A 27,250-nucleotide genomic window follows, 5' to 3' on the forward strand; every position below is an offset into this window, starting at 1 on the left:
GACGTTTTCAAGATGTATTGTCAAATAATATAAACAATTATTTGCAGGAAGGGCAATGCTACGAAACATTCGCTGTTTATCACGCTGTTACAATGATTTTCACAGATTTCAGTCATTTTGTATCTAAACATTAAAACCCACTTAAAATATCCATTTCAGGCTTATCATATTAAATATTCAGAACAAGTTTACTGAAAATTGAATTTATGCCTACACGCCTTTTTGTCACATTATAAGGTAAAATAGCGAAAATAAGCCAATTATTACTTAAGTGAGTCATATTCAAAAGCGAAGTCTCAAGGGCCTTGCCGCATCAAAAATAAGCTTTCGGGGACAAAAAGTGGATTTATAATTGGCCTGAAAAATTATCCTTCTCTCTTCTCTTAATGCACTGTCGAGAAACTGTGAATAATTGCTCCAACGTAGCCCACCTAATTGCTTACTTCGAATTATCTTTAACATTCTGCGGCTAGAAAGGAAATAATTTCGCTCGAATAGAATTTTAGTTTTATATAATTATGAATGGACTTCTACGTTTTGCATTCGAATTAATGAATTTTAAATTTAAATGGTTATTCTAAATAGAAATATCTTTTATGGTTCATAAAAAGGAGTTGATATTTTTCTAATAAATGAATTACAAAACTCTATTTCATCTCAATCTGAATGAAATTTCTATATTCATCAGAATTTGGCCAGTTGGTGTACTTATTAATAAATATTGACACACTGACACTATTAAAAAAATTTTAACTAAAAAAACAACTTTACGTAATGTATAATGTACGTTTCAAACAACGGTTTCAAATCGACCGGAGAAACCTGTCAAAGATAGTAAGTAGAGTCATAAAAAGTTAACTAGCTATATAGAATATAATTCCTACATAACAATGTTTAAAGTATGTGTTACATAAGTATACAGTGATTTACATAAATATATAATGTTCCACTAATATTTATTATAACATGTCGTATTTTCGTTCAAGTCATTTGGATGTTTACCTGGCCAAGAAAACAAAAGCAACGCCAGTCGATATAAATCAATGCTAATCTTGTTTGCTTTGAATTGCTGTTTATATAACTTCTATTTTTGTAGTGGAGGAAAAACAAGCAGACGGAAACTTGGTATTAATCGAAGAACTTGATAAACTACTGCGATTGTAATATCGAAATAGCGACATTAGGTTAACTGGTATTTTTCTTTGAACCGCAAGAGGTGATACATTGAATATTCTTTAAGGGGTTTCATAAATTAAAATGATACACTATTTCAACAATTTACTGTGCTATAGCTTTACCTAGTATATTTATTTTATATTATAATATAATCTGTGAGTTTACTCGCGTGCAGTTCCCTGTATCGAGCTACCAATGATCCTGTACTAAATAGTAGATATTGTATATGTACCTACTCCATTGTATTTTTAGACAAAAAATTTAATTTATCTGTATATTGAAATTGATTAGATATCTTTATCTAGCTCAGTGGCTCATACATAAAAACGTAACGGACATACAAAGCTACTTTTATATTCATAATTTTACACATCCACGAAGCCTTATTTCTCTTGTGCAAAAAAGGTCACGCAAAAACCCTCTATAATCTCAAATAAAAGACAAAAAGTAACCGTGCATCTATAAAACCCATTTTCAATATCATAATATACCTTTTAAAAGATTAACATCGCAAGAAGAAACTAAATTCTAATAAATCCAACAAGACCTGAGTACACGCAAAATGAACATTAATTTAGTAAAAAAGTTTTATTCCGTATTACGTTTAGACTAAAGGAAAATCAGCAATCTAGACAGTGAAAAAGTAATCTTTTATTTAGAATCGGACACGCAGTACGGGCTTGTACATCTGAAAAGAAAAAATATTACCTTATAATTAGCTATTTCACTTTTCATGAAATGAACAAAGTATCTACAAACTAAATTATTCAGGGCGGATTTTATTTCTTTCTGTTATAATATTAATAAAGCTCATTTTTTTAAGCTATTGCATAGCTTCTATCGCGGGCCTTGAGCGCGGGGACCGAATCGAGAAATTCCGTAACGAAAAAACCTCACGCTCCCCACTCCGACGGACACGGAGGTGTGGCTTGAAGGCATGCTATGCAATAGCTTTACCGCGGCAGTCCCCGAGTGCCACACGTCTTTTTTTTTAATTTTAACTGTAACTGTACGGGATATACATAATTTATTCCGCCATATACTGTATCATGGTTGTGTGACCTTGTGTCTTTTTATTGTAGATAAGGAAGCGCTTGACCACAGTCTGCCTGATGGAAAGCTAAGATGCGGTCTAAGATGGTACGCTTCCCTAGTAGGTACCGGTTCACTCTTCGCTTGAAATTGTATATTGTACTCATGGAGGAACACAGATTCAATAATAATGTGTGTGAATAAAAAACCTGCCTGACCAACAGAAAATCTAAAAGCGAAAATTTTATTAGAAAATTTTCTTTAATCCTATAGCAAAACTTAATCACTTAGCCGTTATTGTAAGATACCTTCTTAACTTATAGTATTTTTAAACAGATCAACGTTAGACAAACATATAAAAATGTACTTCACAACACACTTCGTCACCAAGGACACAAGGCTATACGCAATTGTTTATTTCTATATTTACGTATTTATATACCTCCGAGTATACGCCGACCCTAATACAAAACACATTAATAATAAATCTCGGTAAATACAATAAAGCCCTTTCCTACTTTCAAGTATAATATTCCTTCGAAGGGACAGCTTTAATACCTTCTCGTAAACGATACGTCTTGTAACAGACTACTTTATTATTCATTACTACTATGAAAGGTTCTGATAAACCTTTCTAACTTTATAAGAAACTGACAACAGTTACAATATTATAGTAATAAAAATATTTTTTTTGTAGAAAACACGCTAATTTTTAAGACATTAAAATAATGTTAAGTACTGTAAAAGCTATTTGATTTATTTGGCAATGTGAAATGTTCTGGAATATTCCTTTTTTCACGCATTTGAGATAACATTATATTAGTTTAACCTATAACATCGAACCAAAAATCCATCTATTTTGATGTGAAGTTTGTCCACAATGTGTTAATTGCGAAATTTCCAAAGAGCTTTCCCATTATTTTTCCTCAATACTTATCAACATAACAAGGAATGAAAGACACAATTATATGTAAGTAAATCAAATACAACGCAGTATTTTCTAGAACAACCTAAGGAAAATGTTCACGAAGATTTTTATACGTCACGCCAAGATCCAAGTAATTAATATAATAAGACAGTTATAAAGAAACTTGATGACGTGTATCTTTCGAGTAATTATCTCAATGAAAACAAACTTCACGAGTACTAAAACGCATCTCAAGAACAAGAAGAAACCATAAAACTCTACGGTATCACAGCATCTCGATAGATAAGGTAACTTTGAAAAAACCACTACCCTCGGTGTTCCAGAGTTTTGGACCAAAGGTATAAATTTGGCTGTTATCAGTTCGTACGAAACTTTGCTATCTACCCACTGCTTGTTTTACGACGTTTGAACATTGCGTAAATTGAAAATGTATAGAAAAGTCAGTGACCTAACTTGAATAAATATTATTTCGAAGCGCGCGTACCGCAATTTCAATAAATCAACGCCATACGAACTATAAAATCGGCTGCTTTTAGAAAAATATATAATTTAACATTAGGTTTTTCCAATAAGTATCTAAATGTACTTTGAAGCAAGTTTTACAAGAATATTGACCAGTTACCTACCTTAGTTCATAGTTTTCTATAATTTAGGACCAGATAGTGTTTGGTAAATGTTAGAAAATATCGATTTAACTTTAACAAAATTATGAAAATAGTGCCGCAGTATTCATATCTTACTACTATTGTATCAAATTGTACGCATAAAAAAATATATTTCTGGTATAAACAAGTAAATAATATAAACATAAAAGAAAGTAATTGACATTAATCACAATAAACAAAGACACACAACAGAAAAACATTAAACTGTAGTTACATTTATGAAATCAACATTTGAATTTACTTTTTAAAGCAACATTTAATGCTAACAAAAACAATAAATTTGCTTAATTCAATTTCTATGAAATTCAGGTTCAAGGAAAAATGCCTTTTATATTTGCTTATGGACGAGTGCCATTAGCTTGATGAATATTTTAATAATTCTAAAATTTAAAGTGCTCCCTAATGAAGCGAATGGGGTATTGTGATTCGATTTATACTTATGTACATATTAAAAGCACATTTCACTTTAATGTTATAAAGCCGAATGTTTGTTTTTGTTTGTTAATCTTTTACGCCCGAACGGTGGGATAGTAAACAGCTATATTCACTTGGGATAGACGGTACACTGAAAATAGGAGAAGCCTTTTACTAAGAATTATTTATTTAGGGAAAAATGCAATACAGTAAAAGAAAAACTTCGAAAGGTATTGCATTCCCGAATTAATAGCCACAAACATCAAACTAAGTCTATACTAATATCTATTATAAAACTGAAGAGCTTGTTTGTTTGTTTGAACGCCCTAATATCGGGAGCTATTGGTCCGATTTAAAAAATTCTTTCGATGTTAGATAGGCCATTTATTGAGGAAATCTATATGCTATATCTATCTATCATCTCGCTAAGACTAACAGGAGCGCGGGTAAAACCGCGGAGCACAGCTAGTAAAAAATATTTAAACCGAATATGGTCAATATATTTAAATAGAAGCATTAGTTATGTAAAAGTGAACACAAGTCCATAGAAAGTACCAGTATGTGGTACATAACCGCAGGCGTGCGGCGCGTCATTATTGAGGAAGCGGTTTTTATTGTTGCAAAAATTGTATGGAATTTCCAGTTCTACGTAAATGTAGGTGTAATTAGCTTAGTTTTAGACTTAAGGTTTAAAAATTGTTTTTAAAGATGACAAAGGTAATTTTATTAGTTTAGACGCTCGCTCCATATAAATTAGTAGACCGAAATTGGATCTGAGACGTAAAAACGAATCACATTATATCGAATAATTTGTGATGATTTCCAAAGGAACCAAAGAATTGCCAAGTTTCCTAAAATAAAAATGCAATAGAATACTTTCAGATGCATAATCAAACTTCCGGGCTCGGAAATATTTTCACCACCAAAGCTCGAACCTTGGACATCTGAATTGTAGCACTAAAACACTTACTTATAATGGGGGCCTATATTCAAATGAATCGTTCATTGAAACAATTTGGTTCTTATAATACCTATCTTGTTTCTAATATCTTTAACAACGTCTTACATTTTTTCTCGTTAATAGAAAATATCACAGAACACGTTCCTAATTAATAATTACGTCTTTTCTTTGAAAGCTTTATTATATCTTCTAATTAAAGAATATTACTCAATAGACAATAATAATAATCTCAAAAGTAGTATAGAAATATTAGTATCGAAATTCTCATACAGAATCTACGTCATTCCAGAAAACTTGGTACAAAATACTTATCTCAACTCGTAAACAAAGATTGTCTATGATTTACGTCCCGCGTCCATCGTGTTTGTTAAACTATTTTATCCCTAACCTATTTTCGAAGCTATAGTTTTAAGAAAGTTCAACTTAGAGAAAATCCGAGGTGCTTTTCGCTGATCCCGGTCGTTTCTGCTGGGAAATATTGAACTATTTCACATAATTTTGTCGTCCAAATTCAATATTTTAGAACGCTTAGGAACGCTTCTTTTGAAAAGGAAAATATTTTATTGCAATTTGTCACGTGACGGCGAGGGAAATGAGCAAACACGTCTTATTATAGTGATAACGACTGCGTATTACGATCGACTATATTGTAAATAGGTTCTCTAATAAATAACAGATTGATTTCTAACAAAAAAATTCCCAAGCAAATACATTAAGGAATTTTCATTACTCCACTCCCTACCTTTCCTCTTCCTTTCCCATCCTTTTTCCCATCCCTTTCCCTCCCATTTCCCATTCATCTCCCTTCCCTCTCCTATAATGTCCACCTTCCATCCCTATTATAATCTTTTAGTAATTATGAAAGCGGTTTTATCAGGTAGAATACCCCAGGAGGGTACCAGCAATGCAGGAGAATCCCTCCCCCATCCTTTGAGATGGGGCAGCCCGTCGTATTCTGGGGCGGGCATAAATCCGCAACCAAGGCCTTATAACAATAAAAATAACAGACATACTATACCATCTTCGCATGTCACGCATTCCGTGGATTTTTGTAACATAAGAGGTCTTCACTCAAACCTCAATGCCGTACATCATCACCTCGAGACGGTCAATCCAGCTCTGCTGTTTCTCACAGAAACCCAGATTTCTACCCCACTGGACACGTCGTACCTTACTTATCCTGGCTTTAATCTCGAACACTCGTTTGTTCCACATGCCGGCGTATGCGTGTACGTAAGGGCGGACATCTGCTGTCGTCGTCTAACAGTTTCTGGGGATATTGGTCTCTCTGTCATTTGGCTGCATGTCGATTCCAAGGACCGTCCACGTATATATGCATGTCTTTATAGACCTCATAGTGGAAACAGTGGGACTGATCAGCTCTTTGAGCACGTTCAATCGATGGCTGACGAAGTATTACATCAGTTTCCTTCTGCAGAACTTATTCTATTAGGTGACTTCAATGCTCATCACGCAGATTGGCTTGGTTCACGGACAACCGACTACGCAGGAAGAGTTGTGTACAATTTCGCCATTGCCTATGGTCTGACGCAGCTGGTTTCCTCGCCAACGCGAATACCGGATGTGGATGGCCATCTTCCCTCTCTGCTGGATCTGCTCCTAACTACACACCCCGATAATTATCAGGTGACGGTTGTCGCCCCATTGGGGTCGTCCGACCATTGCCTGATCAGAAGTGTGGTGCCTCTTGAACGTGCAAAACGGCCGGAACAGGCATCTTGTCGTCGAGTTTGGCATTACAAATCAGCAGATTGGGAGGGATTGCGACTATTCTATGCATCCTACCCTTGGGGTGGAGTCTGCTTTTCTGATGATGATCCTAGTACCTGTGCAGACGCTGTCACCGATGTGTTATTGCAGGGTATGGAACTTTTCATTCCATCCTCTGTAGTACCCGTCGGCGGCAAGTCCAAGCCATGGTTTGATCGTTCTTGCATTAAGGCGTCTCGCCGCAAGCAAGAACAGTTCCAAGCCTGGGCTAATGCATTGGCTACTCACGATCCTAACGTAAAAACCTTAAAAAAGCAGTATAACTCCGCCTCTAGGGCCTATAAAAGAGAAATCTCCGCAGCGAAGGCTGCCTATATTGAAAAGATAGGTCATAGACTTGCACAACTCCCATCAGGAACTCGAGCATTCTGGTCTTTGTCAAAGGCAATCCAAGGAAACTTCAGTAAGTCTTCATTTCCACCTTTACGCAGGGACGACGACACTCTGGCTCATTCCGCCAAAGATAAGGCTGATCTCCTAGGCGCAATCTTTGCACGTAACTCCACACTGGATGATGGGGGAACAACACCGCCTTCGTTACCGTGCAAACAAAGCTCAATGCCGGATATCCGGTTTACGCAACGAGCTGTTCGAAAGGCACTCAGTAACCTTGACACGTCCAAGTCGAGTGGGCCGGATGCAATCCCTGCAGTTTTACTCAAAACGTGTGCCCCTGAGCTTACACCAGTTATAACGCGCCTGTTTCGACATTCCTACCTAAAAGCCGTGGTGCCGCAGTCATGGAAAATGGCTTTTGTTCACCCGATCCCTAAGAAGGGCGATAGATCGGATCCATCAAACTACAGACCTATAGCTATAACCTCCTTACTCTCCAAAATAATGGAAGGCATTATCAACAGCCAGCTCTTGGGTTATTTAGAGAAAAACCAGCTATTGAGCGATCGTCAATATGGTTTTCGCCACGGTCGTTCAGCCAGTGATCTCTTAATCTATCTAACCCATAAATGGGCGGAAGCTGTCGAGAGTAAGGGGGAGGCGTTGGCTGTAAGTTTAGACATCGCCAAAGCTTTTGATCGGGTTTGGCATAAGGCGCTCATTTCCAAACTGCCATCCTACGGACTTCCTTCAGGACTTTGTGATTGGGTTACCAGCTTCCTTTCAGGCAGAAGTATACAAGTCGTTATCGACGGTTTCCGCTCTGCCTCTTTACCCCTTAATGCTGGTGTCCCTCAAGGCTGTGTGCTATCCCCCACTCTGTTCCTCCTGCACATTAACGACATGTTACAAATATGTAATATACACTGTTATGCGGATGACAGTACTGGGGATGCCTTTTACTCCGGCCACTCACAAGTCTCTAGGGCCCATGTGGAGGAATGTCGAAATGGGCTTGTAGATACTATAGAAACTTCGTTAGATCAAGTTTCTGAATGGGGTAGACTCAATTTGGTGGAATTCAATCCAAAAAAAACGCAAGTCTGCGTGTTTTCCACTAAGAAGTCCCCATTCCTCGTTTCACCTCGGTTTCAGAACACTCCTCTTAATATCTCACCGAGCATTGGAATCCTAGGCGTCCAAATATCGAGTGACGTTCAATTTCGAGGTCATTTAGAAGATAAAGCTAAACTAGCTTCAAAAAAGTTGGGTGTACTAAGCAGATCGAGGAGGTATTTCAAATCAGCTCATCTACTCCTTTTGTATAAGGCACAGGTTCGTCCACACCTGGAATATTGCTCTCATCTGTTTGCTGGCGCCCCTCAATACCAACTTCTTCCTTTGGACCGAATTGAACGTCGGGCAACTCGAATCATTGACGACCCAAAAATCTCCAATAAGCTCGATCCGCTCTCGCTTAGAAGAGATATCGCATCACTCTGTATTTTCTACAGAATCTATTACGGGGAGTGTTCTGAAGAACTTTTTGGTCTAATCCCACCCGCCCAATTTCATTATCGCACTTCCCGCCAGAAAAATAAGTTCCACCCTCACCACCTCGACTGCTGGCGGAGTTCCACAGTTCGTTTTACGCGAAATTTTCTCCCGCGAACTGTAAAACTCTGGAACGACCTACCACCTACAGTATTCCCCAATTCTTATAACATGGAGACCTTCAAAAAGAGCACCTATAAACACCTAAAAAACCGGCTGCTAGCTAAGGATTCTCCAAGTTATCCCTAACAATTTCCCTCTTTTATATCCTTCCCCTTTCCTGAGGACAGCAACACATCCACTCCCCAGTGGAGTGGATGCTTATGGGCGGCGCGTATCGCTTAACACCAGGCGACGCGTCTGCTCGCTTGCTATCCCACAACATAAAAAAAAAAAAAAAAAAAAAAATACTAATATTGTATAAACAATATTTTAAGGTTTAATTATTATAAAAAAATTCATATGCCCAAAGAGTTATTTCATAGTGTAGGTACCTAAGTATATAATATTACATAAAAAATTGAGATTTCCTTGCATGTTTGTATTTATACATAGAATATCAATATTATTTTTTGGAAACAAACGTAAATAACAAACATTTCCGAACCTATAACATACGATACTTCTATTGATTTTTGTACCCCAAATACATCGAATACCGGGAGCATAATAATTTAAGTTTGATAAAAACAGAGCCTAACGTAAGCTGTTTAAGAAATTGACATTATTATCCCCGAAGACTTCGAGATAATCCAATAACTGTTTTGTTTGAAATATTTTTCATAAAAGAACACCTTTTAGCTCAAGTAAAAACAGTCGATTGTTACTGACAGCTTTTGGAATCGAAATAAAAGGGATTTGTTAACTGAAGGGGATTGTATTAGCTTTGCTGACAGAATTTTATATTACATCAATACTTTAACCAAGTGTCAACAAAAATGTCACGCTTTGGCTTCTTTATAAAGATGGTTTGATTGGTAAGTACCTATCATTTTGATTTGTCAAAGCTTACAATAGCATTAACTACAGCTACCTAAACATTCTAACTAACACACAGCTTATTTTAACGAAGATAATCAAAATATTTAAAAACTAACAATTCCTAAATCTATCCATTTCCCTGCAAATTACATGAAATATATCCTGTATGATATATCTACTTGAACATAAATCACATAGACCGCAATGATTGGTCGCGCCATTAGCACGCGCGATCGGAGACTCGTGACGTCACGGCACACGACAAATATCTCATTATAATAATCATATTGATTCTCCTGTAATTATATTGTTAAACCTTATTAATTTTATATTTACAAATTCTGTGTATCGGAGAAAATAGTCCTTGGAAATTACCATGATTTATAGCATTATATCCAGCGTAGAAATTGATAGCGATTAACGTAGACGACCTATTTAGTTCCGTCATTTTTGACGTGACAACGTCTTATAATTCGATAGAGCCGGCTGCACGCACGAAAAAACATGACTATCATGCGGCGTTACCTCGCTCTGAGGCGTTCCATGTTAGGTTTGAAGTGCAAGCGAGAGCGCGGAACGAGCGACAAAGAAGTACAATCGGACGTTGTCACGTTCAACTATCGGCAGTAAACCGACTTTACAGACAACCAATTTTTTTTTTTCACAAAAGGAATAACACTATATGACATTATAGTAACGGTGTACCAGACGACTGTTCAACGCTGAAAAGAAAATATTTAATTTATTATTCGCTAATATTATAAAGTTTCCGTAAAGAAAGATATATTTCTCATGTAGCCCTCTTACAATAAATCATTTCAATATAAGTCGAGGTATTGTATTTGAATTCCAAGAGAGCTATATCTCTTCAAGAGCTAGAATTTATTGTAAAAGGGCTTCTAGAATTCTCGATACACACTATTTAGCGCGTAATACCTTTAAAAAAACTTTCACGCAATCATAAATTATAACATTAACGCAATTCCACAACCAAATGTTCAAAACTATAACAATATGTACAAAGTAGGCATTACAAAGTAAAAATAACGAACCTTTAATAAAATATGAGGAAAGTTAGATCTCAAACGAGAACCGCGTTCAGAAATGAAATTTGCCTTCTATGTGTTGAGCAAATGTTTAATGTTGACTCTGATTCTTTTGTGTGCGTGAAACTGAATGCGTAAGAGAAATTAAGGGCACCTTGACTTTACGTCTTCTAAAATTAAATACGGTTCAATAAGCCTTTGTTTGTTGTATCTTAGTGGAACCGCGGCATTGTGTTTCATAGAAGTTAGATACAACTGTGTGTATAATCTCCATGAGATAATATTATGTTCTTTGATAATCTGTGGCCGAGGTGTTATTTGATATGAACAATTTTGACTTAGCAACGTTTGCGCATGTTGGAAACTGCTTATATAGGACCCTGCGCGTCATGAAACTTAATATCCTTATCGGACTGCCACCAATGCACTGATCATGTTATAGGTTGATCGGACCGACTGAAGATCCAACATACACTACAAATGAGGAAAGCATATCATTTAATACTTCTCGGGTATAAAATGATATGCTTTCCTCATTTTTTACATGCTACATTTGCCACATTTATTATAAAAGTTAGAAATATAGCTGTAATAGACGTAAACAAGGACTCAATCATATTTTTTACCTAAATAGTAAAATTTGCATTTTTTTAATATACCTAGATAATACGGAACAATCTCATCAATCGTTCATTGCTTGATTTAATTTAATACATCACCACTAATATTTTGTTACAATATGACAATTAATCATTTCATAAACATTTCCACCTATTTTCAATCGACCCTTCTTAGAATCTATTCAATTAATTTGTTTACACTGCACCGCAAATTCAACCATGTTTCTGAAAAGTACGTTAATGTATTTATAATTATCCACCCAAACTATATTTTAAGAACTTATAATGAGTTACCATAATCTTTGAAATGATAAGGCTAGATAGAGTTTGTCTAGAAACTTTTGATTATCCAACGAAGTAGATAACTGTCTAAGAATTTCGTCTGCATCGTAGGTTTTGGGTTCTAATAAAATTGGTTTGACTGTTATAATATCTAATTATCTAGCTACTAGTTGCATTAGCATAAAATGTTGTTATTACGTTTATACTGCTATTTAATCCTCCTATTTACTTGTAGGTATTTCCACTATAATTATGAATAAAGTACAGTTTATGAATATAGTATGGCAGTCAGTGAACAAGAAACTAAAATAGGATCTTTTATTTGGTAAAGTATTAACCATATAAATATTACATTTGTTCTTTGGTAGGCACGGTCTACGTGAAGATCTACGAACTCTCTATCTACATAATAGTATTTTTATACTCCACACATTTTTATGCAAGGGACACAAACATTTCATAAAATATTTAAAACGGTACTTCATTAAACATAAATAGAGTCAGTTTTAATCTAAGCATAAAGTTATATTTAGATTTATTACTATTTATGAACACGATAAGTGTCGAACGTAAAAGGTTCTCTAGTGGGTACTACGTGCTGCAGTATGCTCGTGTCTCGACGAACATAAAAAAGCGAATGTGTCGCTTTACGATTTTATATTACTTCTCATTATTAATGATCTCTGTTTCGCTGCAGCGCTGATTAAAAAGCAACCTCAACCTCGCGTCAACGTCACTAATTTTCAGCGGTTCCAACGCAATTACGTAATGATACACGGAAAATGTGACATTTAACTTAAATATTAATACGGAATATATCATTACTTTAATTATAGCAAGTTCGTTTCGGTAATTATTTATAATTTTATCAATAACCAAACGGGTAATTTAATGAAACTGAAAATGAAAAACAATATTTTGCTTCGGCACGTGTTATCGTGGATTTTAAATTTATGCGCTTATTGATATGATCAATGATCATAGAATATAGCGTTTAATTTAACGTGATTAACATTTTTTTAGGGATTTAAACCCCAATTGCAACAAAACCCAGTGCAACAAAACAAGCTAAAAATATTTAACAAAACCACTTAAACTTAATTACAGTAACTTAGGCTTAGGATCAAAGGTGAACACACTCTTAAAAGTTTTAAGATGCCATTAAAACGAAATGTTCATAATGTAGACAATTAGACACCAAGTTTGTAATGAAAATTTGTACAAGGCGTTGAAATTGTATCTCTATAAATATGTTCAAAATATGTTTCTGAAGTTTTTAAGAATCACAATAATTGTATCGTAGTCTAAAGTTTGTACATTGTATTATTATGAAAATTACTGGAATAGGTATATGCACTATAATATGGTCGATAAAATGTGGTACAATTAGACAGAATAACTAACAGACTTAATAGACTGTTGAAATATATTATATAATACAGTAAACTCAATCACTCGTCAGGTAATAATCCTTAAAATAGATAATCTATACATAGCGTCTTTATATATCTAACCCTCATCTCCAATAATCACAATTCAAAGCCAGCCAATTATCCTCCTTAAACTCCAAATTACCGCTCCAATTACCCTGCTATACTATTATTAAACTCATAAACTAGTACATCATAAAGCGACTTCAATTTCGTGTCGATTAGATCAGTGTAGTACATAATCAACAACAATATCGAATGTGTCATACGCACAGAATTCCAATTTGCATAGTAATAGCTGTTATGGACCTTCATAATGTTCAACTGGAGCCTCGGAACTAGTCAATGAACATTCATGAATATTAAAAATGAAGCTACTAGATTTGATGTGAAATCACTCGGTCACTACGTATCCTTCAGGTTGGGTTGAGATGAACAAAGTGACGTCGAAAAGCTCTTAATTAGAAGTCAAAGACAATTTAACTAAGCTAATATTTAAAATTATATCGTGTAATGCTGAAAGCTAACGCTAAAAGTATCCACAGGCCTGTTTTCATTCTTCAAAAGGAATCATTGCTCATTGAATATTTTAAAGAAGTGTCCTTAATGATAAGGTTGTGATCGTTTCTCAAATTACCTATCTTTACCGTACATAATTTTAGTTTTACTGTGGTTTTAGTACATATCTACACTATAGATATGCTGCTACTACAACTTAACAACTATTATATGTATATACTAGCGGTCCGCCCCGGCTTCGCCCGTGGTACATGTTTACGTTTTCTCTACATAAAAACCATCCTCGTACTTCAAGGAATATAATAAAAAAAGAATTATCGAAATCGGTTCAGCCGTTCTCGAGTTATGCGCTTACCAACACATTTTGCAATTCATTTTTATATATAAGAAGACTAGCGGTCCGCCCCGGCTTCGCCCGTGGTACATGTTTACGTTTTCTCTACATAAGAACCATCCTCGTACTTCAAGGAATATAATAAAAAAAGAATTATCGAAATCGGTTCAGCCGTTCTCGAGTTATGCGCTTACCAACACATTTTGCGATTCATTTTTATATTATACTAGCAGTCCGCCCCGGCTTCGCCCGTGGTACATATTTACGTTTTCTCTACGTAAGAACCATCCTCATACTTCAAGGAATATAATAAAAAAATAATTAACGAAATCGGTTCAGCCGTTCTCAAGTTATGCGCTTACCAACACATTTTGGGATTCATTTTTATATTATAGACTAGCGGTCCGCCCCGGCTTCGCCCGTGGTACATATTTACGTTTTCTCTACATAAAAACCATCCTCGTACTTCAAGGAATATAATAAAAAAAGAATTATCGAAATCGGTTCAGCCGTTCTCGAGTTATGCGCTTACCAACACATTTTGCGATTCATTTTTATATATAAGAAGACTAGCGGTCCGCCCCGGCTTCGCCCGTGGTACATGTTTACGTTTTCTCTACATAAGAACCATCCTCGTACTTCAAGGAATATAATAAAAAAAGAATTATCGAAATCGGTTCAGCCGTTCTCGAGTTATGCGCTTACCAACACATTTTGCGATTCATTTTTATATATAAGAAAGATAAGATTATAACTATATACCTACATAATATAATGAAAGTAACGTGCGAAGAGACAGGATTATTAGTGTCATACTAGCATCCCTGCATGCACGCTACTTCTCCAACAATTCTTAACACTACAGTTCTCTCATAATTGCTCCATTAACAAGTTAACTTTCCAAATTTCGAGTCTTGAATACAGATTTGTCAATTGCTATGCAAATTATTACATATTATAAGCGTAACTATGTGGAACTAAATAATTTGTTCGGAAGTTTAATTAACATGTTTAGACATAATTTGTGTATAATTGATATTGATAGTTTATTCAGCATTAGCATGGCTAATTAGCCTATCTAATCTTGATTGTGTACAATTACATGGAATTGCAGTTCTATTATTTCAGTGTATCGAATTATGCCTCATATTGTTTTGTTTGGAATGAAACTGCACCGAAATTAATTATATTATATGGAAGATAAATAACATATTATTATGTGCGAGTTTATGAGTATTGGGTATATAATATTATGTTAGTAATACCATGGAACTGTACATCGGTAGAGCCTATATTTAAAAATAACACAAGTGAACAGTTGTAATTAAAGTAATATTAAGAATAGGTAACATTAGGAATTTATATATTTATTTTTAATTTATATTTTATGTATTTGTGTTGATTTTGCAATGTATTTGTATTACATTTGTATCTCCTTTATTTGACAACACATAACTTGTCCAAAGTTATTTCATTACATAAATAATCAGTTCTTATTATAATCAGATAGCTACAACCAACCATATTACGAAAAAGAATTAAACATTAAGAAGTTTTCCTTCCAAATATCGTGATCTGAAATGAAAATCTTTCCATTAAAAGCGGGTAAACAAGCTCGCTCGTTTATTTTCAGTACGTGGCTGTCAAAATTTTTGCCCCTTATTATTGGATGCCATAAATCACAACACCTATGGCGAAAACGATAACAGTATTAAATATTTTCGTAAACAGCGAAGCGAACTCATAATTATAAAAACGATTTATAAATTTTATACGATTTACGAATTTGCGTTATGTTTTTGTGTTATTTGGAATGTTTGGAGTTTTTGACCGAATAATAATAATATTGTGTCAGTACATATTATGTAACTGTTAATAGTCCATTTAAAATGAAGCGCATAACTTGAGAACAGCTGAGCCGATTTCGTTAATTATTTTTTTATAATATTCCTTGAAGTACGAGGGTGGTTCTTATGGAGAGTACGTTTTCGGACGGCTACCTAGTTGAAAATATAAATATTATCTCGATAGTCTAATCTCTTACTCTATTTCAAGCGTAACATAGACAAAATAAAGGGAAATTTTGTACCTATAATGTATTGATTTAATTTCCTCACTATTTAAGAATATTTATTATACCTATCAATACTTTCCAGAACTTCATTTACAGGTTTTAGTTCTCTATAAACTCAAAGAATTTTATTAAATTAGATAAATTTAATGCATAAAGCATAAGGTTCATAATGAATGAAACAATTTGAAATTCATATATTCGTTGAAAATTATTCACGAATCGCGTTCTTATCTTAACGAGTTTAAAGTAATATATTCTTTAACAAATGATCTAAAGCGAATGTAAAAATTTGTTTTATTTACTGTTTTTCTGTTCTAATGAAATGAAAACACACAATATGTATAGGAATAAAGAATATTGATTATAACATTTAATTTATTCTAATCTATAAAAATTAAAAAAGGCGAATCCCGGTACAATTATATTATTATATATTATAGTGCATTATAGACTTCTAATTATTATTATACTAGCGGTCCGCCCCGGCTTCGCCCGCGGTACATATTTCGCAATAAAAGGTAGCCTATGTTCTTCCTCAGGGTCTAAAGATTATCTGTGCCAAATTTCATCAAAATCGGTCCAGTAGTTTATGCGTGAAAACCATACATACATACAAACCTTTCCTCTTTATAATATTAGTATACTTAGATTAAGAAAAATGTGTTTAGTACATACTATGACAAAAATGTCTATTTACATAACTTAGAGATACGTTATTAGATATTATATACCTAGTTTATAAATATTGCTATCGTTACAAATTTCAAGTAATGTTATTATAAAAAAAAACTTATACATTTTGCCTACTTAGAGAATAAATAACCAAAATCCCTTTTAATGCTCAATTACGTTATTTAAGGAAAACGTTCATGCTTCAGATCACAATGTTTTCGAGTGTACGTTCAGAAGTGAGTCAGTTGCTTTTATTATGCGTGACTTTTTAAATTATTCTGAATATACAAAAATCAAAAGGGAATTTCATTGAAAACTTTCATTGTATTACTTATTATTATAATATTTGGGTATAATTACTGTTAGACAAATCGTCACTACACAATTATGATAATAATTTGCTCATTATCAGTACCAATTTGCTCACAATTCAGTTTATTTTAGGTTAAAATTTTCTACGCCGATTGGAGAAATGTTGATTTTGATATCTTAGATACCTATAAAATTAAAAATTAATTTTAACCCTCAACTTTAAGTCGAAACTTAATGGCATCGAGCCAGTTACTGAATTGAGTATCAATCTATTCTCAATACATGCATTTAGCCACAACTGCTCAAAATACACATAATTACCAAGTACTAAAGAAATTGGAGAACTGCAAGTGACATGAGAATGATCTAACCAATTACCGTCCCAAATACACAGATTAGATATCGATTGAGAAACCGCATTCAAAATGACATGTAACATAGATGGTAGCAGACAGATTGTGTGTGGATGGTTGCGGTCATCTTGGATCTGATGCTGGACTAATTAGAACTGACCTTTGGACCCAAACGCAAGTACGATGCATGATTCTTTACCACGTTGTTTTAAGGTGATGAATTAATTTTTCTAACATTTACGGCCCTTTTTAAACCTTCGTAATTTTTATATTATTAAAGTTGTCGTGATGAAAATTCTTGACAAGAAAGTTCAATAGTAACACAATACGTCTACCGTTTTAGAAACATGATTCCATGATATTTTCTCGATAGAAAAAAAATACAAAGTTCTCATTGTTATTTTTTTTTAATCTCTGGCATCTTCAAAATAACAAACGTAAAGTTACGACTTTTTGGATATTAACTATAAAATATACAACCTATACGTCTACCGATTTAGAATTTTGAAATATGCGATGGTTTTGAAATAAACAAGAAATACTTGAAATTAGCGCGCGACCAGCCAATATAGCGAGAGCCGCCCTGTACCTTCCTACCCCGATCGCTGCACGAGTCATTCCCGCTACGGCCGTCACACGGGGAACTTGTGTCGCTCGCGCAATCGTAAAAAAGGGTGACAACACGATAAGACAAATGGGGACAATAAAGAAAATAAGAAGAAGAAACATAAAGGTTGGAGGAAAAAGAATGCTTACAATTGGAACAAATTAATGAAGTAAGTTGGTTTTATTTTAAATTTGATGATAATTGTATTATAGACGATGTTTGATATGTACCCCTGTTTTAAGTACATAACGAATGTGTAAGATTTTTTCATTTATAGCATAAATAATCTGTTCAGAAATCCGGAATCCAGAAGGAAAATAAACCCACTGATTGTTCACAATGTGAATCCACTCCTTCGTAAGTACCTTTATTCAGTCAAAAATGTATGTTATCAAAGCTCTACTGGTTTTATCGCATGATTCCATTTTTAGCAAAAAGCAACAAAGTGCAAAGAAATAAAAAATCATGGTGAACTTAGTGGAAGTATGGCGGACATAATATGGAACAGGAGCTCATTGGAGTAGTATTATATTTAAAAAAAATACGAAATAATTTCAAGAATTACATTTCTTAGAAGGTGGTAGATAAGTATGTTGTATAAAGAATTTGATGTTGATATTTATTTCATTTATACTTACTACACCTGTGCGGGAAATTGCTTAGTAATAAAACAGGTTTATATTCATATTTACATAGTAATGTGAGTTTTCATTTCGAAAAATTTTGTGTAAGTATATTAAATTGAGTTCCTGGAAACACAATTGGGCCCGGAAGGTGGCGCTGCAGTCACTCCTCCTAATGACATGAACCGATTTTGATGAATATTTGTGTGCACATTTTATTTTTGTGGGATGATTGGTTGATTCGCTTTAACATTAGCTAATATTATGTATTTTTGTTGTTAGAAAGTAAACTTAATTTAATGTTTATAATACATTATTATTGGTATAAATAAGCCAGTGTTCGTCTCACATTGCTGTACCTGCCTACCTACCCTACCGGGGCTAACTTTGTTCTGGCTATTTTATTTTGATTATTTGTAATGAATAATTACAATTATAATAGAGTGCAAAAAATAAATACATGCGTCAATATATTTTGTGTTTTTTTTAAACAATTTTTTTATTTAAAAAAATATCATTCCGACCGCGGCTTTGCCCGCGTGGAATTAGATTATATCGTGAATCCTGTCTTATCCCACAGAAGTGTTCAGTTCGGATAAAAAGTATCCTATGTGTTAATCCAGGCAATTAGCTATATTTTATCAAAATTGGTAATGTAGTCTTGACGTGATTAAGTAACAACTAACAAAAAAATATACAAATTTACATCCAAAGTTTCGCATCAGTTTTACTGTATTAGTGATATCTTCCACTCTTGACTTTGACTGAGAAGAATTAGGGTTTATAACTTCTTTCAGAAATATTACCTTTCATTTCTGGGCATGACGTAATATATACGTCAGCATCAAATTCTATCTAAATCCATTCAGTAGTCCGCGTTATTGAGTACCATTTCATTTTTTCAGAGTAACAATATTTTTTGTTATTTTAAAGATTATTTATAACCTGTATTATTTTGTAATAAAGTAAACATTACGAAATAATAATAATTATTAATAATGTCTAAGTAGTTGTTAAAAAGAAGATTATTTGTTTATAAGCAAGAAAATAAAACCAATAAATCAACAATTAAATAAATGTATAACAATATTATAACTGCATGACGACTCCATACATGTTTGTCCCGAGTCGGCCAGCGGCAGCGCGGCGAGTTTGCAAGAATGACTTCGCGCACACCCGCGTTCGCGATAGCGAGCTATTAGACTCCGCCCGCCAAGCAGTGGATTTTTTTTTTGTATATCGTCTTAATCCCGAAAAAAGTAAAGTATGTCAAACAAGACAGTCAGTACATTGCTAAATCACAAATATTTTTTTATCTATGTTTAGTTTTTACTAAAATCAGAGAATAAACGCTTTTATATGGTAAGTAAGCTTGTACTACATCATTTGCCATAATTATTGACAACATAATGAACGTTATATGTCTGTACAAAGAAGCATGTGATAATAAAAAAAAAAGAAAAAAGGAACAGTATGAGTAAGGTATGAGTAGCAAAATAATAGTTGCAATGCTGGTATAATACCTATTCGTCTAGGAATTGTTAGTATCTTTTTTTTTTAATGTAGTTGCAGCTTTTTGTTCAACGATAAAAAAAATCCTATGCGTAGATTCATTGTTTTTCCACGGCTTGATTATAACAATAAAAGACGTAGAAAGAGGAAAATCCCTATAAAAACCAAAGAATAGAGGTAATCAGAAGAGAAAATAATACAAAATTGTGCCCTAACAAACGGGTTATACTGAAAATTAGAGCCGCTTTGACTCAAAACATTCAAAGGCAATGCTGAGTTCACCCTTCTGCGGCAGATTTGAAGGAGTTAATTGTATTTGTTGTACATTTTCTTTTCTCTGTTTTGTTATTTCAATTTGGTTTATTGTGGGTATTATTCATGCAATTACACGGTGTTTGTTGATAAGAATCTATCAAATAACCACATTTGTTGAGATCTTATGAATCACTCTGTATTTACTCATTCTGTCAAACATTTTTACCAAGAAATGTAAAATATTTGGGATATTTGTTGTTTATTTAAACATTTGCAAAACTATTGTATCGCTAATAACACCCACTTAGAAAATAGATTTTCTTCGTTTATGTTGATATTAATTAAAATCATGTTTCATCCCTAATATTACGATTAAAATAAACCAAAACATCTAAAATAAAACCCCACCTCCTCGTTTCTACAATTAATACGAACAATCCTAACCATAAACAAAATATGTTCAGGGATTTTATACTACTGCTAGCTATTCTAACTCTGAAATAGCACCGTAAATCATAAATCTACAGAATAAACCGGACAAAATGTAAATAAAAGTGTACAAAATTTGAAAGCATACTTTCATAAGGCGTCTCATTTAATGTAAGACCATAGTATCTTTACGAGTAACTTTTTAAGACGAAACTAAATTTTGAACTTCACCATTTCCACCTTAACTTTTTACAACGACATAGATAATAAAAAGCGAGTGTCGAATAAAGGAATACTTTTACAGTAAAAACTAAAAACTTTGCGTAGTTCTTGTAACTTGCCACTTTGTTTTTCTTTTCGTCTCGGCTTTTGAAAAGAATTACATCATCTATCTGTTCATTAAAACAGGGCCTATTCAGGATATATCAAAGCAATGTTTTGTAAATGTCTCTCTATACTTTTTAATCAATAGATCTGTTTATACTTATAGACTATAGTATTTCGCTTGATCAACTGCAGGTTAAGAAGTTGGAGTCCTTTGCTGGTTCTGAAAAGAAACAATACATGCTTATGTAGTATGCATGAAATTATCATACAAAAAAATAACAACAACGAATATCAACAGGGGTTAACAACCGAAGTTACACATTTTACTCAGTTTCAAGCTGTAGTGAAATGGTAATAAATTATTTTAAACTAGCTGTGCCCCGCGGTTTCACCCGCATTTCTCCGCTCCTGCTAGTTTTAGGGTGATAATATATAGCCTATAAACTTCCTCTATAAATGGGATATAACACCGAAAGAATTTTTCAAATCGGACCAGTAGTTCCTGAGTTTAGCGTGTTCAAACAAACAAACATATGGTATAGATAAACAGTATAATTAAGTCACACAATTCTTAAAATTTAAAATCATTTAACAGGACAGTAATTATTTTCAGAGGTTATTGACTTTTCAGTTCAAAGCGAGACCTTGTCTAGAAATAACAGCCAGCGTTAAGATTTCTTGTACCAAAGTTTTAACTCAAGTTTGTAATTAGCGTCTTGTGGTAAACTAGATATAGAATGGATAGCGCTTCTGTATTTATAACTCAATTATCCATACTATTATAATAATTGTAAAAGTTTAAAGACAGAAATCTTTACAAGAATGGCGACACTTTCAAGATTATTCTGAACTCATAATTATTATGCTCTATGTCTAGCTGCTCAAGATAGCTCTTAGACGTCTCTTTGTATTTTTTTTAACTTAACGAGTTTTTCAATCATTAGGCGGATCTCCTAATTATATTTTAAAAACATATGTACGCAGGCCTGTGTAGTTCATGCAGCAATTGCTCCGCGAGGCTGCTTGCTCTGTAGGGCTTTGTACCTACTCAATTTTTTGTGTCCTAACTCCTATGTATGTCAAATAATACTTAGGCCCTTCGCTCATGGAGCTACTCAAAAATGACTGAACTAATCAGTAATTACGATTTCAAACCAGTTACAAATTGTATCTCGCATACAACGCTACTCAAGTTATAAGGTTTCAGTCACTTGTCAATGTTTGCTCGTTCATTTTTATCATAAAAAACAAAGAAACTCGGGAAACCAGTAGCGTGGAGACCGACACGACGCGTCGCGCGTGATTTGTTGCTAACGCGTTACTCACCAGTTAGTAACTAGTCGCGTCGTGTGCGAATCTCCATAGAACATGTATGGGCTGTGACACTCAGGCAACTCGTTAGTAATTTGAGTTTGTGACTAGTTCTTTTTGAGTAGCTCCATGAGAGAAGGGCCTTAGTGATTGAAAATTTGTTAGTATTTCATTAGAATATGATTAAGAACATCTATTTTAGTATTTTCTAGTGTTTGATTTTATGCGAGTATTATACATTTAGAAATTAAAGACTTTTTAACGGATTTTAAACGCGATTTAATCTTTTTGTGAAATAAACGAAAAATCAACGTTTAACGTAACGTATAAATAGCAAAAACAGCCATCTTTATAGTTTATATGTATACTCAATACTATCGAAGAGGCCCGTTAATTAGCAAACTATGTTAAAGAAATAATAGTCCCCAGCTACAATCTCATTAAAATGTGAGTAACTTTTGCAAAGATGCCAATACGCCCACGCCTAATGAACAAAATAAACTACAAATAAATGAATGCTATTGAATACTGGCAGGCACTTCGCGTCCATTACTTACTTAGTTTTAAAGTGCCTATTGTTTTATCTTTGGAAGTTTATAATATCGCTTTTCTCTTAATATTTGTGTAGTTTTTTCTTGTTTATGTAGTAATAGAGCTTGCTTAGGCCAACTGCGTTTCCTCTTACTGAATTATTTCAATAGCGATTTCTAAATGATTCTCGTCGACTAGGCTCTACGCAAATTTATTCTATCATGACTTATTTATTCCCTTTGAAGAAATAGTGACGTTTTAAAATATTTAAACATTCCTGAAAAAATATTTTGCCCAATACATTGAACTGAACCACTTATTAACTTAACAATGGATAAAAGTATGTAATACTTTGACGGGCGTGTTCCGCTCGTATTAAATATTAATTAAATTCGTTTGTATTCAAGTAACAGTTGTTTGGGCTCATATTGACTATTATAATAATATGTAAAACGATACAATGAAACTTTATCCATTACTTTGTATCTCTACTTATATTTTTCTTTGTATGTCGAAGAATATAGCTATAGAATAGACAAATAATAAGACAGTAAGTTACGGTCCGTATAACCTTATTGAATACTTTTATAATTATGTTGCTTACATGTACATTACATCGTCTCAAATATCTAAATCATCATCATCAGCCCATATACGTTCCCACTGCTGGGACACGGGCCTTCTTTGAGGGTACACGATGCTTTCCTTCGCCGTTCGAGCAGTGGCGATGATACAACATGCACAAATAAATTGAAAAATCAATTTATTCCTGCGTGCTCACCTGGTCTTGATCCCCGGACTTATCGATTCGAAGTCCGAGGTCTCACACCTGAGCCACCACTGCTCTAAAAATATCAAAATACTTTTAGCTTTTAATAAATGCAGCACGATTGTAGTAGCGTCGCAGTCGCATCTATCGTCAACACTACTTCTAAACCCGCTTTTAAATCGATACAGTAACCATAGAAGAAGCAATTCCAAAGATATACAGGTCCATTGATCTCGAAGCACATTGTCTTTGAATATAAATGGCTTGTCACCTCACACCTGAATACAGGTTATCTGCATGCAATTGCCGAGACGGGATAAAACCGAATGCGTTGTCAGGGACATTCTGAATTTATTGTAACGAAGCGTACATTTGTGGGCGGACCGTCATTGTTAATAGCGTTAAGAGAGACTTATTTTCTCTTACTATTGAATGGAAATCCTTGTGTGGTCACTTTATACAATCTGTTTTGTCGCAAATTGTTTAAAACTTTCGTTATGCTGAGATGAAAACCTAAAAAGATAATATAATGTACCAATTGATGTGTTATTCTAGTCAGAAAATTAATTAAGGGACGAGTAATCAATTTATTTTCATTGCAGATGTACCCCAATTAAATATTTTCATTTTATTATCCAAATCCTGTATAAACAAGGCCTCAAATTGTACAATACAACGCAAACCTTTTAAATTTAATAGAAATAAGTGAATTAAAGTAACCAGACGCTTTGAAGTGTAAAAGTGAATCAACCCTTTGTCCCGCTGTATACGCATTGAGAGCGAACAAAATATTTATTTTCACCGTTCCTGTAGGATACTGTTTTATTTATTGCTTTCATTTCAGCTCGATTGTGTTTTAAATTACTCGTGTGATTGTCGGATAATTTGTTTGTGTTTTATAAAAGTTTTGTGTTTCCTGTGCCGCTATTATGATAGGTATTTGAGGTACCCGTGGCCGTGTAGATTCGGATGAATGATCCCCTAGACTACAGGCCCATGTTGAAAAAATTATGGGTCATTTGACCCACCACCTGACCTATCTAGAATGATATAAGAGCATAAAATAATAAGATTCAGCACTATGACGTCACTCGTAAGCTGTCCACCTGATTGCAGATGAGAATTCGAAAGTTCAGGTAGAGATTTTCTACCCTTGTCTCCATGATTTTTGTACGGCGTTGCGGAATAATGGCTTAAAAGCAGTATAGAAATAGTATGACACAGATGCCGTACAAAAATGGTGGTCCACAAAGTCGGAATTTATTTTTATTTTTCGACAGTTGTCGGGGTAAATTTGGTCATTTGATTTTGTACGGCATCTGTGTCATACTATTTCTATACTACTTCTAATCAATTATTCCGCAACGCCGTACAAAAATCATGGAGACAAGGGGAGAAAATCTCTACCTGAACCTTCGAATTCTCATCTGCACTCAGGTGGACAGCTTACAAGTGACGTCATAGTGCTGAATCTTATTATTTTATGCTCTTATATCGTTCTAGATAGGTCACCTGGTGGGTCAAATGACCCATAATTTTTTCAACACGGGCCTGTAGTCTACCCCTTTCGCAATTAATAATCCTGCTCTATTAACTCATATACAAATGTAAAACAGGATCAGAAGATAATATCAAGATTTTATATCAAACAGGTATCTTTAGCAGCTACAAAGCTCACAACTCAGTTCTACTACACCACGATATCAATTGCCAACTGGCCATATTACTGTTTAAATAGTAATAAAAGGTTTAAAAAAAACATTATATTAATTGTAAAGTATTGAGCATAAACTGAAGACTCAAGGATTACTTATTTATAACAGAAATAAACTCATAATTATATTATTAACACGCATCTAAATAAACATTTATTTATAAAATAAATGCTAACGCCTGGATTTGAAGCCCAACAAATGCAATAAAGAAGTTAAATATTCCAAGCTTATAACAATAAATAAAGAACGAAGTAAGTAACCACACATGATATTTATATAATTTCTACTTACAAGTAATTGAAATAGAAATAGAAATAACGTTTTCTGTGTTTTCTTGTTATTGATATTATTGATATTGATAGCTATTATTGAAGCTTAAGAAAATAAGGCATAAGATGCTATAATTTTTTCTGTTACCTACCAATTAGTGAAAAAGGTTTTTAGATAATTTTCCTGGAATTTTTTAGTTTTAAGTCAAACGTGGATACATTTTCATTACAGTAGTTCATTTTGATTTATTATATTCTCTATCACTCCACATTCTTTCACTATTTTTTCTTTTTTGTTTAAAATAGTTATTATACAAACAGACATAGAAACGTCAATGAAATTCGATAAAACTGTTTCATATTAAAACTCTGATGGCTATATTTTATAAAGCCCGGGAGCTCATACTCAATATTTCAAACGCTTGAATTTTTACAATATTTTACGTCTGTCAAAACGCCGATAGAGTTTTAGAATTTCAATTGCAATAAAAAGCAGATATTCAGATGGCATTTATTTTATTTAAATTATCTAATAGGAACATTATGAGCCTTTAATTATTTATTATTATATAATATTATTTAAATTATCTAATAGGAACATTATGAGCCTTTAATTATTTATTATTATATAATTATTTATTTATTATATTTACACGGATGAAAGAAATTGTGTTGTTCCAAAGATTTTACAAGTGATATCGTTACAAGTGATTTCCTGATATTATAATATTGTATCAATATAATACTGAGGCACTTTATGGTGGTTTGATTCAGATAACTAGGAGCCGACTCCTGTAAAACAAAACTTATACTATCTCCTCTCCTCTTTCCATCCTTAACTATTTTCTTGATTATTCCCGATCTCCGCGTTCCGTCGATACGTTCCTATGTCTATAGTAAATGTACAATATGTATATTATGTAGTTTAATTTTAATATACCTATATGTAGTTTAAATATAAATTTATAAAGAATAGAAAAAATTCGATCACGAGGCGGGACTCGAACCTCGCGCCATTCCGGGGCGGATGGCTGACCGATTCAGCCACTCGTGAAGTCGTGACCTGCCAGAGCAATCGAATTTATTCTATTCTTTCAGTATTATGTGTCTAAGGGACACACCGCGCGCCATCTATTGAGGTGATCTCGTGATCGAATTTTTTCTATTCTTAATAAATTTATATTTATAAAGCATTTGAATACCATAAAACCAAAAAAATCAATATGTAATTTAATTAATAATGATGTATTGATAAAAAAAGTTATTTATCTATTTGAGATTCAAGCAGACATAAAACTGTATTTCTGTTTTTGTGGCAATCGTTAATCTTAAAATCGTTGTCCCTTTTACAAACTTTTTTTTAATTAAATATTTAATGGTCCTATCACGTCGTAGATCTATATTAATCATCAAGGAAAACAA

At 33.7% G+C, this 27,250-nt stretch overlaps 1 long non-coding RNA gene across 1 annotated transcript; it reads left to right on the plus strand.

The window, feature by feature from the left end:
* Window positions 1–17,703: 17,703 nt before the first annotated feature.
* On the plus strand, window positions 17,704–18,832 carry LOC149902532 (uncharacterized). Its single transcript, XR_016457561.1, has 3 exons — window positions 17,704–18,256; window positions 18,383–18,444; window positions 18,519–18,832. It is a non-coding gene; the product is annotated as an uncharacterized LOC149902532 (long non-coding RNA).
* Window positions 18,833–27,250: the final 8,418 nt, after the last annotated feature.

This window comes from Colias eurytheme, chromosome 15 (genome assembly GCF_061535395.1).
Source record: "Colias eurytheme isolate Ceu_HAF_F1 chromosome 15, ilColEury1 Martin Lab GWU primary, whole genome shotgun sequence".
Taxonomy (NCBI): domain Eukaryota; kingdom Metazoa; phylum Arthropoda; class Insecta; order Lepidoptera; family Pieridae; genus Colias; species Colias eurytheme.